Source organism: Hippoglossus stenolepis, chromosome 9 (genome assembly GCF_022539355.2).
Source record: "Hippoglossus stenolepis isolate QCI-W04-F060 chromosome 9, HSTE1.2, whole genome shotgun sequence".
Taxonomy (NCBI): domain Eukaryota; kingdom Metazoa; phylum Chordata; class Actinopteri; order Pleuronectiformes; family Pleuronectidae; genus Hippoglossus; species Hippoglossus stenolepis.
The window spans coordinates 19,793,158-19,805,673 of record NC_061491.1 but is presented as its reverse complement, the minus strand read 5'-3'; the positions used below and the strand labels follow the sequence as shown (position 1 = coordinate 19,805,673).

General features: G+C 39.6%; 1 long non-coding RNA gene across 1 annotated transcript in view; it reads right to left on the bottom strand.

Moving 5' to 3' along the window:
- The window catches only part of LOC118114551, a 47,580-nt gene that overhangs the window by 20,441 nt on the left and 14,623 nt on the right, over positions 1–12,516 (bottom strand). The window contains exon 2 of the long non-coding RNA XR_004697464.2: positions 2,498–2,643. This is a non-coding gene — a long non-coding RNA (uncharacterized LOC118114551). The remainder of the gene's footprint in view (positions 1–2,497; positions 2,644–12,516) is intronic.

The window sequence follows — 12,516 nt, the reverse complement described above, 5'->3', positions numbered from 1 at the left end:
TATATTCTTGGCTCCATTTGCATGTATCGTTTCCTGCCTTCTTCAGCAGCTCAGGAGCACAAAGAGAGAGCGAGAGTAACCGGAGATCACATTCTCACGCTGCATTCTCTCACAATTGTGGCCGGATGAATGTTCAAGAAAAAAAAAACACTGGACTGTTCCAGAAACAGAAAGATACAGCACTTTCATTGCGTTATTCCTCTCAGATGGAGTGTACAAAATGTATCAACCAAAGTCAGATTATACCGACACGACAGGTAAATATCAAAGTGACATTTCAAAGTTCTAAGTTCCAGTTTAAAGTGATATTACTTAAATGTTTCTTTGCTGTCAATCACACAGAGACTAGCGTTTTAAATCATGTCACTCAGACCCATCGCACTGATCATTGCGTTGTCGCCTCATGTCAGTTCTTAAAGGTTGTCCTACACCTTCCTCCTCATTTGGTGAGTTGGATCTATGAAATATGCTGATATGGCCCCACCCCATCTCCCCATCCACAAGGTGACAGGTTTGTTTTCTTAGGGTTGTGACATCAGAAACCCTGGATGTTTAAATCCGTTAGTTTATGGCAGTGTTAATTTGGAAATACTAAGAAATGGCTTGACTGTTTATTTCACTCAAAATATGCCTCGTCGTAAAGGCATTAGAGGAAATGTTAACATGGTTAAAACTTCATTTTCACCAGAAGGGGACTTTAAAAGAAACTGTGTTGCTGGTGTTTAATAATCAAATAACACAGCTAACAAATAAATAATTTATCAATGTCCAACTCAAATAGCCCTCTACCAAGGGCAAACTGTCCCCTTATGAAAACACATTTAAAAACACTTGATGCCTGTGCACCATATCAGTCCCTTCAATGTGCCAGATTATTTTCGTGATATTAAAGAAAGTAAAAAAAATGTCCAGATATACGCCAAATTACCAGTCAATGGTGGGACCCAGACCAGTTCACTTCATGATGAGGATGATCACAAAATACTATAGGAATGAACTCAGGTACTAAAATCATCAACAGGTTGTAGATACTGCAAAAAGTTCAAGAATACTCAATATTCATTATGCTACACTACACAAAATGTTTGACAGAGAGCTCTATGATATGGAGTTGTATCATATTTGGTAAAACTGTCCCTATGTAACTTTCCTGCTCAGTTTTACTTCTTTCTTAATGATGTGCATATTATTATTTCAAATTCATTACATAATTAAATCTCTGTTCTCATTTCTTCCACTATGTGTTCTCCAGGTCAAGCAGTGCCCCGGTACGCAATAAAAGTAGACTACTGTTAAGAATCTTCACAGCCGTGTTAAAATGATTTACTGGATCAATTGGCAGAGCCGGATTTCTGGCTCACAGGCCCAGCTCATCTGATTATTCAGATTATCAAAGTCCTGCCAGAATGAGAGGGGAACGAGTGGAGGAAAGTGAGACAGTCTGGAAGGAAGCATAAGAGATGTAGAAGTATTTTTAAACTGGCTCCCTAGACAAGACAGTCGAGAGGTTGACAGCATTGAAGTTGAATAAAAAATAGACACTTTGGTCTAAAAATAAAGAATTTATTTTAAATTGATACCTTATGGAGTAATAAATGCTATAATTGGTTTTCAATACTGTCACCATAATGGTTGATTCTTAACTGTTCTTTTTTTATTCATAGCTTGTCCTTTACACAGATTCTTCTATAAAAGGCGAAGGCGGAAAGATATCCAACACCGGCAGGAGAAATAAAGGATAATAATGGTTTGGGGGTGTTACAGTGGATGTTGTTAATTCACAGTGTGACCACGTCAAGAACCAGATTTGCACACCAGTAAACAAACCATTTGACCTCCCACCCCAGCAGCTTGTCTGTCAGAAGGTCAAAAGAAGAATTCCTTCGAGGGTTGAATGACGTTTGACACATTGATTTGGTTGTGATTGCATTGAATATTTTCATGGCCAAGGTTTGACATCAAATTTAAGGTCACAGCAACACCAGCACCCATGTCCAATGAGGCCTTCTGGCTGGAGTTAGTTGGGATTCTCATGCCTGCAGAATGAGGGTCAGGTGTTCTCTGGTCATTGCAGTGGCATGGATACAGCCAAAATTTTTCAGATAATTTAAATCTGGATGTGTCCATCATTATATAGATTACTAAGGCCATGTAATTGTTAGCCATTTAATTTATGACACCAAGCATTAAAAAAGTCTTCGATTAATGAGAAAGTGAGGCTAAAGTGTCTTGATCGCCCCCTTGTGGCTCACTGCAATATAAGTCCTAAACCCTGCCTCCTCCTTGTTAGTGGATAGGGAATGGACACCAAAAAAGTTGCAAAGTACACAGAGCAGATTTTTCTCAACAATGGTTTCTGTCATTCTAGGTAGTTTTATTCTTACTGTCTTACTGATGTATGTCCAAGTGCAAATTTTTCTGGTATACGTTTCTTTTAATTGCTTGTTTAATGCTATAGAAATGAGGTGAAACTTTGTGACAGGCAGCTTAGACTGACTCCTGATTGGTCGACCACATGTTGTTGGCATGTCCTTGACACCACGGCTGCATCCCCCGATCGCCGTTGTGCAGACTCTGGCTCCGAAATCACATCTTTGCTGCAAGATGGCAGAGTTGGTATCCGGCGATATTTTGGCTTCATTTCTGAATAGTGGAAGATTTAGATTTAGTTCATTTAGGTCACCTTGCATATGTAATTAAAACATTGCATTTCCAAGAAGAAAGGTCATTGCTCTTTTTGATAATTTGGAGAGCAGAGAAGACAACAGGTCAATGAAATGACAAAACTTATCTGCAGTGTTTATAATGTATGTCTTGGACTCTTTCCTGCTCTTTCCTTTTTTTTCTCAAAAACAAATTAGCCTTTTGACACTGGTGCCATGGATTTGTCAGAGTTGAGAAAGGCCTATCTGTGATATGTCAGTTTGGTGTGTGTGTGTGTGTGTGTGTGTGTGTGTGTGGCACTGACAGATACCCATGTGTCATTACCACCTGAGCATAAAAACGATCAAATACCAGAGTGTTGACGCCTCAAACAGGTGTAGTGATCAACTCTTAAGACAAAAACAGGCAGCAAGCTAGAAACAAGTAAACCATCTTGTTTACGTTTGCTTTTTCCCTTTGATTTAGCTGCGATCCCTCATCATTCACAACTCATGACTTTTCATATTATGTCAGCACTTTACATCATTATTTATTACTGCTTTATTATCAGAAATTGCTCGGCGGGCACACCTTGGAGGAAAAGTGTTTCTCCTAAAAATGCAATTACTTTTCCTAGCTATCATTTTCGTCAGGAGGGTAAACCAATTTGAAAATGGAGAGAGGCCTTGATGAAATTGTTGATGTATCTGTGTATGCATGGATAATTTTATACCAAGTCTGTGTTTGTGTGTGCGCGCGCTTATGCGATGGTCTATCTTTATCAGTCACTGTTTTTTCCCCATTCTAAATGGGCCTGTCAGTGCGTGTCATTGTTACAAACAAATGGCCTAATTGGTGGGAAACGCTTTCCAAACTCAAAGCAATATTTTGTGATGTCACTGTGATATCACCCCATTTACAATGAATGACAGCCAACACCGCACTTTCACAGGGTCCCAAGCAACAAACCCGCAGAGTTTGAAGTCAATAAGATGACTGGTTCTTCAGAAAGTGGAAGGGAAGAGAGAGGGACAGAGAGAAAAGGATGGAGATTACTGGATTTATTGGAATTCTCTGTCAGACGTGTGGCCTACTGTACCGGCAACTCCTCCAACTGTGTGGATGATTGGTTTGGTTGTGATCAATAACCAACTAATCCATGGCCCTCGTGTTACAGCAGAATCGTGTGTGTGTGTGTGTTGATGGTGGTGTGGAGGCTGGAGGAGGGGGAGCGGGCGGAGCTGGTGGATTGGCTGGAGATTTGGAGGTGGACAGGGCCTGTTAGGATCATTCTCTTGTGACGGACCAGCCACTCTCATCCTCTCTGCTCTTAAAGTCAGCTCATTGCTCTCTCATTTCACACTTGATGGCAAATGGAAAGGATGGGGGGGGAGAGGGGAAGAAAAAGACTTGAGCATTGAGGAGTAAGAATGGGATGGAGAACAAGGGTCAGGAGAGGTCAGATGTGGGCAAATGAGAAAAGCTGTTGGAGAGATGAGGAGGATAAAAGCGAATAGAAGCTGAATGGACTAGACCTGAGAAAATGCTTAGAGCAGTGTTGCTGTTTAACGATGTCTGTGTTTCATCATTCTGCCTAAACAGACATGAGCATTTCACATATTAAGGGAGTGAATATTTTAAGATGTTGGCTGTTGATGGCCTTAAATTATCCTGTTGGATGTTGACAACTCCTCCTACTACAAATAACAATAACAACAAGTCAGGTATTTGCATTTAAGCATCATATAACAATACAATAATAGTAGACCCCAACTTTATGAAAGAATTTAACTTCTCGTCTTTGCTGTGGTTTGACCTCTCACCTGGCTGCAGTGATGGAGAAGAGTGGTCTAGAGTGTGTCAGTACATCCTGACATCACACATGGGTGCAGCTACAGATGTTGGGAGTGGGCAGAAGTGCAACACATGAAACATTCAACAGAGAACAGCACAGCCCTGGTTTTATCCAGATGATAATTTACTGTTGAAAGACTTTAGCTTACACTAAATAATACTTTCCAATGTGCTGTGCTGTTGATGACTCCTACTTCCAATATTAATAGCAACAACATTTTCCAACCAAATATTTAACAGCAGCTCAAAATATAGGCTACCACAGGTTGTGGTTACAGGAGCAACAGATCATACTACAGCTGTCTCACTGACACTGATGTAGGTCCCTTCTGGCTACATGCTCGTAAGGTCAAGACAGTGCACGGTCATGGTGAAAGAAGCACGTTGCTGAAACACGTCATTGCCGACAAACAAGGTCGTCATTACAGCTGGATCCATGCAGCTAAACTGGATGAGTTGAAAAGACAAGTGGGTTCACAACAAGCAGCTCTCATAAGACAGACACTGCCTAAGACAGACAATGCAGGCGAGTTTATAGCCATGAAGTTGAAACCTCACTCAGAAGGAGAATTTGTGAAGAAGTTGAAGGATGAATAGCCCTTGATAGGACAAGTCCACTACCACTGCATCATCACAACTAAAGGTCAAGCTGTATATCATCATTTCTAAACACTTGGGGCAAAGCTTCTCAGTTTGCTTTTGCATGATTAATTATTTTTAGGTCATGGTGCCAAAATGACTCCCCAGTGCAAGCACAGTCTTGAGATTATAAACAAGTGTCAAGAGCATTTCTGCTCAAATTTGTGCAGTATTTGAAAACTACGGATTCTCTTAACTTCAAATCGAAAGCCTCCATTACCATGTTCATTCTGAAGTCAGTGTGTTTGTATAAATAACTGAAGAGGGTGACGACTGATTTCTACAGAGGATGAATTCCTTTTAACTCACAAAATAAAACATCTAAATTGTGTACTGTCTCTGGGGCCCTAATTAGACATCTCACTAAATACTTTAACTATAAAGTTATCTCTCATCATCTGACTAAATATGCAGACGGGGGTGTATTGATAAGAAAACTGCCGCCTCAGCATGTTCAACAAAGAGCTGCTGAACTCAAACTTTAGGTATCACATCACACATTTATCATATTCAGAAAATATGATGAAGTACTGAAGTAATTATAGTACAGCGCACCATGTAATCCATAATTGTTTTTAATCTCGGGTGACCCTTTTTATTTCCCATAATTGATGGAAGCATATGCTAATGCTCTTCTTTCATCACATTATTATTTCTACTATAGCTACAGTTCTGTAATTGGCAACAAATCAGCTGTTACTTGCTATAAGGTGTGTTTACAGGGTCGTCAGTATTAAGAGGTTAAGATTCTGCTCTTACTCTTTCATAATTGGCTTGTCTTCATCCATATTTACAGCAAACATGACTCAGACAAGACGGAACTTAACGTTATCAACTACATCACTCACACTGAAACACCTCACCAGCAGCCATGTTTACACCGAGATTTGAAACTGAATACGATATGAAAAAGTGATGCTTTAATCTATTATTTACTATAACATTTCAAAGGGCTTGAACTTGCTGACTTCAGCTCTTTGAAATGTGCATGGGAAGAACATTGATTCAAATATTGAGGTAACGGTTCCATTTCTGATTTTTAAAACTAGATAATGACATATTTCAGAATCATTTGATCCACTATTAATATCAAACTAATTGTTTATTCATAAAACAAAACAGGGGACAGTGATAAGCACCATCACTTCACAGCAAGAAGGTTCCAATCCCTGATCGACCAGGGTCTTTATGTGTGGAGTTTGCAGGTTCTCTCCATAGACACATTTTTAAGTCTGGTCAATATATTTTACATTATTCTGCTGACAAACAAACAAACAAATAAACAGACGTAGGTAACTACAGAACATTTTAGGAACAGATCTGATATGACTTTGAGAGTAATCATACCCACCGTATTTATAGCATGTACTTTATGAGGTTGATTCTATATATATTGACGGTGACATTCATACACTTACACACAGCTGCAGACACAGTTTCCCTCATCTTTTATCCTGAGAAAGAGGGGGTGAGTTAATATCAAAGCTGCTTTCGTATTGGACATGGTGACACACAAACGGACATGGCTGCTGTCTCATCTGAAGCCACTTCCTTTTATTTTGTAAGAGGCTAAAAGTGTGTTGTAGCAAACTGTAAAATATCGAGATGTTCTTTTTCCCCCAGTGGTGCTCTTTTTTTTTTTTGATGATGAACTTTTGTGTCCGTGGAGAAAGTCAAACATGAGGCTGAGAGAAAGGGGGCAAGGGAGCAAGACAGGCAGTGTGTGAGTGCAAAAGTACAACAAAAAAAGGGTCTTTGCCAAGCTTCAAACGACAGGGCCTGTTCTTTGTTCGGTGCCATCGAGTTTTTACAGAGGGAGCTGCTTTATGAAAAGTCTCACTATGATTCAAAAGCTTTGCTCTGTGCATCCGTCCACTTTGATTTATTTCAGGGCAAACTGACGGCAACAGCAATCCACTTGATCAAGGGATTCAAACCAAAACAGAACTAAATCAAACAAATATACAGCTTTTTTTTGAGAAGTATTAACTTCAAACTACGTCATCCACAAATGCCACTTTACTTCTCCTCCCGGCGGAGGCGTGAGATACGAAAGCTGCATCTTTGTTGCTGAGAGATATGCAGGAAGAAATTTAGACAGAGGGTGGCATATGAGGAGGGGGCTGCTGCTGCCTCCCTCTGATGCTTTTAGTGAGAGTGTGCTATAATTTTCTAAAAACAGGAAGAGTGACTGCATCAGGCTTCAAACAGCAGGACCTGCTCTTTGATCCACATCTTTTCATGAAAAGCCTATTTGTGCCTTAAGCTTTCAAATCAGCCTTATAACCTTATTGAGACTTTAAAATCAAATCGACTTACAAAAGTATATATCCAGAGTTTTAAATGCACATAATTATATTGTATGCTGCGCAATTAGAGGTGAGCTTATTTGCATATTTGCCCCGAAGCACAACAAATTAAGAGCACCTGAAAGCGCTGAACCCCAAAGGTTCGGGGGGGGGACAGGATGAGTCATTTGCAAATCAGGAATGCAAGTGATGAGAACGGACTCAAAGACTGAGGATGAGGCTGGAATAAAAAGTCCCTACTTTTTCATCTCATAAAAGCCAGAGACTGGGGAGATTTTCTTTGCAATTTGTAAAATTGCCAGTGATTGGCCTTAGTTGAACAATGAAAAGAAAAACATCATTGCGTATCAATAAAGTTCAATACACTGTGGTTAATAAGCAAGTCGGGGCTCATCTGCATATCCCATCAACTGCAAGACGGTAAGTGGCAATATATGAGAGACCCAGTATACAAAAATAATAACCTGACCTGAAAATATATATTTCTTTTAAATTTATGACTTTAATCCCAGAAAATGTCCTGCAAATGTATTACTTCACGATCTCAGAGAATATTGCATGTATTTTTCTCGTAAATGTATTTCTTGGAATATTACCCTCCTCCCCTGCTCCAAAACTTTTTAAAATCTATTTCGTGTCTAAAAGTTCAAGATCACTTTCTTATTCAAGTGAACAGGAAAGGGATCTCACACAGTACGTTTGGATACATGTTTACACCAAGAAAAAAGTTATTCTAGTGGTGATCTAGATTTGAGAAAGTAGCTGTCATCACTTTAAATTATACCTATACATTGTAAATACATAGTTTAAGACCTGACATGTTATGAACAGGTAGAGCCAAGGAATCACTTAAATCTAAAATGTAAGTTATATAAGAACATCTGTTGGTAAATTACTCGGTGATGATTTACGCACTAAATGTGTTACATTGTAGGGCAAATACATTTGGCCACAAACAGATGAATTCCAGCCAGACACTCTATAAAGCTTTGATATACAAATTCTATTTGTTTTAGTGTGTTTGAATAACATTTTTCTATATGAGGCCAACGACTAGTGGCACCTCCAGTGAATGATATACGAGCGATGTTTAAGTGAGAAAAATGAGAATTCAGACATGTAATCTACCTTGTCAGTGTGTGCTGGAGTCATAAAGTATCTGAATTGATTACTGGATGAGAGTTAAGGGCCTGGGACTAATAAACAGCTTTAATCATTGTGAAATACACTCCAGAGACAGGCTGTAAATCTGAGACCAGAACAGAAGGGTAAAAATCGCACCATGCTGTAGTAGTGTTACATTTGCCAACTTCTGCTGGTCTGTAATTTAGAGGCAGCCAGGCCACAGAACACATTAGTAATGGCACGGCGTCAGTGCCGGAGCATATGTGTTTGAAATGAAGTCGTAAATTAAGATTTAATGTCTTGGCTGAGAAACATGACAGAATCTGGAGAGAGGAGATTAAGGACGAATTTGGTTAAATATCATGAGTGTTTGACGCTCATCTATAATGCAAAATGACCGTTTTATTTTTACTTGATGTTAAAGGGGTTATTTTGCTTTTCCTTTGAAAATCCTGCATATCCTAAGGATCCGAGTTGAGCCTCGAGACATGTAATGAAAAATGCCAAATGTAAAAGTAAAAATACACAAGAAATGGACCCAAGGCAGGAACTGCATTCACACTCAAATAGTCCAAGGGATAAAGTTTTGTTTCTGAATTTTTATCTTGAGAAGTTGCACTAAATAATTTATTCGAGTGGCAAAAGTCTGTTCTCTAATGAAAATACAAAAAGATGCAGTGTGCTGCTTACAGAGTGGACCTTCAGGTCAGCAGCTGACAGCCGACTGTCTATCATGCTGCGTCATGTAGTGATGGGGGTGGTCAAGGTGATTTTCACCCCATCATTTCTGTCTGTCAGTCTGTCTAGCGAGGCCAGCAGGTTCATCATTGCAACAGAATGGCACAGCTTTCAACCTGCAGCAGTACACATCAAACTATAAATGGATGAATCCCTGTTGGACCGTCTTTTTTTTTTTTTTTAATCTCTCAACAACCACTATATCTGATCGACTTCAAACTTAGTGGGTGTGCTGCTGAGGACCCAAGGAAGGGCTGTGTCAAGGGTGAAGAGTTTTGGAAGAGCATTTCCTGTGAAAGCTTCAGACATCACTTTTGTTCATGTTACCTGACATGAAGAAAAAGAACAACGAGGGCAGTACAGCATCTGGATAAATTATGTATCATGTACACAGCAGTCGTCAGACACGTAGAGAGAACAATAATACCTCCAATACCAACAGCACCGACACCTCACCACAGTAAGCATACATAACCTAAAAAGTGCCCTACATTTTATAACAGCACCCTCACACACAGAGGTTCTGTCATTTTCTTGTTTCACCGTTTGTTCAAGAGTGCAATACTCGTGGGCTCAAATGATCTGCGATTCCTTTTGCTTCTGAACTTTGGATGACACCCTGAACTGTCTTCCTGATGGTAAAAGCTTGTTAATCTATAAAAGGGGATGTGCTTCATCTTGAGTTACGGCTCGCCCATTCTTCACCACCTGAGACTCACAGATCAGTGTCAGACAATTTTGCTGCTGTCCAGCGATCTTACTGGACATATTTCATGCAGTTTATTTTGATCATTCACAGACAATGAAAAATAACAGGCGGTGAAGCAGAAGGTTAGGATGCTCTCCACCAAAGAGTGATAGAAGAGAACCAGCGTCTGTTCACTTTAAACTGTCTGTTTGTGCATGAAACATAGACGCTGCAGACCTTTCGTATTGATTGGGTCTGTGTTTGAATTCACTGGCAATTTGGCTTCCATTATTGTTCCTAAATATTTATAGTCCTCTACCACTTCAATACCTTCCCCAGCAATAGTCAATCGTGATGGGTGCAGCTACCAGTCCTAAACTCAAAAATAATATGCACTTGCCGTGGTTTTCTTTCATTGAGTAATTATTTTATTTTTAATCAAACCAAGAAGGCTACTTTGCATGTGCTATACTGTGTTATAAATGGGATATTTCACAGTGAAATGTATTTACTATGTTTTTCACTTGGATCCAGGCGCACAGTTTACAAATCTGAGGGGAACAAACTATGAATCAAAGAGCACAGCTTCTAAATCATGCAGTATTTTGAAATCCAGAGCCTACACATTTACACATGCATCTCTTCTTTCTCCTGTCGGCGACAGAGGGCTCCGTACATCCATCCATTCTGTATATTTGTGTTACTGGTAGTTTATGTCAGGATTTTTTTAATGACTCTCTTAAGAAAGCTGTAACCTGGATTAACCCAGGACCAAGCAATCAGGCTACTGACAGGTATATTTTAAATGGACACTAGCACATACAGTAAGTTATACTGGTCATTCACATACAGGAGAGAGGACACACAAACATCAGACAGACGTGCCGAGCTCAGGGTGTGAACGCACAATCATTCAGCTAGAGAAACAGAAGGTAGGCAGTGAAATGACTGACAGATTTGGTTCTTTTACTGACCCACACAATAAAATGATTTCACACACAGCTCACAAAGCTCCACAGGGGCCCTTATCAAAATCTTATCCGCCCTACCTCAAACTCATAATAACAGCTCTGACAAAAAACAAGATCGTACAGTACGAGAAGCTTTGGTGAGAATCAGTAGGGATCAATTGCAGTCAGATATGGATTCTCTGCATGTTTCCACTAAACCTGGGAGGCAAACTCTTATGCAACTCTTTCCAGAGAACAACTGAAATGCCTATGACAACTCCTATGATGAAATGCCTCTGACAAAATGTAATAGCACTTGTCCCTTTGGCTGTCTGTCTGTAACAGGAGCAGCTAGCATCAGATAACTTGGTACTTCTGGCCTCAAGCCTCAATTATAGTTTGGGGTTAAAAAGGTGAAACAGTGGGAAAAAAAAGGCACCAAGATGAGGTCAGTGTTTCTGGTCATGTTGGTGTTCATACAGCCTTTTTACAAATAAACCAAAATGAGAAAGCATGATGTTGTACAGAGAGTAATTTATTGGTTGATCAATTTTGGCAGATCTCCAACATCAGGACCCATGTGAGGAAATCAAAACACTGACTGACAGTAGTTAGTGAAAATGAGGGAGCGATAGGATGAGATATGAGACATTAGACATTATTTAGGGTTACATTCTAGGGAGAATAATTGTGGAATCACTATGCAACAAACATTTTTATTGGACTTAATGACATGATACCATGCAGTGAAAAAAAAGGTTCTAAACATGTTTCTTACACAGAACAATTACAAGATCACTTCCTGAACCAGACAGTTCTCTGTCGGTTTGATTCTACACCACAAACAAACCATAGTCCACAGTCTGGTTGAAGTGAACGGAGACCTTGACAACCGAAATAAATCGTACTAAACAAACTTACCAGGGTCTTAAACAGAAGTTAGGTGGGAAAGCATTCTAAACCTCAGCTAATGAAGGAACACTAGAATATATGCAATGTGGTCATGGCTCCCGGATATGGTGAACAGACTGGCAGTAGCACTTGTAAAATGTGTAAATATGTTTTACTACTTACTGGTAGTTGTGGTAATCTTACTGCAATTATATGAACACGAGAACAGCTCATAACAAGCATGAATTAAAGGGGACATAGCATGCCCATTTTACTCACAAGTTGATATGGTTCCCTTGGGGTCTTAATGAAATGTTCGTAACATACTTTTGGTCAAAAATACCATGATCATTTAAAAACAGCACCCTTTTACTCCTGTATAAAACAAGCCTCCTCCACAGAGTGACTCCGTTTTGAGTGCCTGTTCCTTTAAATGCTAATGAGCCATTCCCCCATGATTTTAAACGATATAAATTACATATTTTATATGATATAAATTATCAAATATGCATCCCATACTTTGTATTCCCTTCTGCTGTCCTGGGAGTTTTAATTTCTCCCAATCACATAATTAAATGTCCCCTCTGCCCATCCACTACAAGCACACAAGCAGACAGACAGAGAGAGAAAGAGAGGGGTGGGGGAAGACCATCATTTACCCCCGAACCCCGACATTCAA